Raw genomic sequence first — 1803 nt, forward strand, 5'->3', positions numbered from 1 at the left:
TGCTGAACCCCAGGGCTGATGCACAGGGGTGGCTGTAGCTGGTATTTCACATTCTGCTTGGCAGGTTTCACCCTCCTTGCACCTGTGCTGCTGGTGAGGAGGCTGCCAAGGACCAGCTCCCCCCTCCCCAGTTGCAGCTCAACAGTCCAGGCTGTCAGACCAGTCAGGAGGGTGGCAGCAAGCCCAGAAATGCTGCTGGGAGCAGGAGGGGATCTCCTCCCAGGTGCAGGGACTTTTCAAGGAGCCTGCTGGTACCTGCAATGCCTTCAGTGATGGGTGGGCCAGCTCTGTGCCACACAGCTCAGGCACATTGCTGGTGCTCAGGTGGGTGCTGGTGGGACAGGACAAGGTGCTGCCCTGCTCCCTGGGGACCACGGCAGCATTTCAACCTCGAAAGCTGCTCCACAGTGAAGAGGACACATGGGCAGCCCCACCACGGAGTGCAAGACCCCTAGGACTTGCCCTTCCCAAGCCCTGCCCCCATGCCAAGGCAAGGCTTTGTTTAGCATCTCTAGGGAAACATCCCCTCCTGGTTTTGCACAGATGGGGAAACCAAGGCATGGGCAAGTGGCAGAAGTTGTTTCTGACCCCAGGCCAGAAGCAGCAGCCCAGGGGTCCTGCACCCCAGCAGGAGCATAAGAGCCTCCTCCAGTTTGTCCTCTAACCTTTGCAGCTCCCTTTGCAAAGGCCCTGGAAGAGGTTCAGGGTTTCTGCTTGGCCATGGAAGGACAGACTGAATCCATGTCCAACGTGCTGCCTCTGCCTGCTCCAGCATCTCCTCCTGCACACACCTCATGTCCCACAGGGATGCCAGGAGTGTCTCTGCCCAGAGCCACATGTGCAGGCCTGCAGCTCACTTGGCTGCCAGACTCCCTCAAGATGGTTGATACCCCAAAAGTGACTCTTGATTCTCACCCCTGGAAGGGCTGGACCCACACAGGGAGGTCTGGTCATGGTCTAGGGGGAATGAGTTGTGAAGCAGAGACTCAGGGGGAGCTGGGACACCTCCTCCAACAGAAGCAATGATGCCATGGGAGGTAAGGAGCAGATGTAGCAGCCATTGCTCACGTCACCACCCGCAGCTGAGATCCAGGCACCCCCAGCTCTCAGCTGGGGCAGCTTCACCAAAACCTTGTTTGGAGAAGGAAGCAGGGCCAGGAGAGGCAGGAGGAGGCAAGATGAGCTGACTCCACTCCCTCGCCTGGAGCCGTGGCAGCTTCCAACAGCCAACACCTCAGCTCAGATTTGACGTCTGTCTTCACACATCTCCCAGAAACCACCCCCCAAAGAGCAGAGCTGTCTTGCCCGGTCATGTGGGCAACGTCATTTGGGATTAGTAGCATGGAGGACTGGTGGTAATTCCCATGTCACACCTTCCTCCCCAGCTCTGCTCTTTCTCCCCCCAGTGCTGTCCCAGCAAGGCCACCACGGGGGAGCTGAGGACTGTGATGGAGAAGGGCCATGCAGAACTCAGCAATGGAAGAACCCTGGTGGGTACCACCTAGCAGGGCTCCATCAGCCACCAAACCCAGAAGGAGAGCACATGAACACCTGATCCCTGGGCAGATGAGCCCAGGATTAAGGATAACATTGATGAAATCACAAATCAAACTAACCAGAAGAACACTCACACCATGATCTTGAGGATCCTAATTCGGGGACTGTTCCACAGCATCTGGACCAGGCTTTACACCACAGTCAGGCCTAGCATTCCCAAGGGAGGTAACTCAGTGTCCTCAGCTGTGCTTGGGCTTGGACATATCTCCAGGAGAGCCCTTGCCAACAGCAAGAGGCAATTCAGTC

General features: G+C 57.2%; 1 protein-coding gene across 3 annotated transcripts in view; it reads right to left on the minus strand.

Annotated features, from left to right (window-relative positions):
• The window catches only part of SLC5A10 (solute carrier family 5 (sodium/sugar cotransporter), member 10), a 41680-nt gene that overhangs the window by 33096 nt on the left and 6781 nt on the right, over nt 1–1803 (minus strand). The gene's annotated exons all lie outside the window — the stretch shown is intronic.

This window comes from Chaetura pelagica, unplaced genomic scaffold, assembly GCF_000747805.2.
Source record: "Chaetura pelagica isolate M959 unplaced genomic scaffold, ChaPel_1.0 scaffold408, whole genome shotgun sequence".
NCBI classification, from domain to species: domain Eukaryota; kingdom Metazoa; phylum Chordata; class Aves; order Apodiformes; family Apodidae; genus Chaetura; species Chaetura pelagica.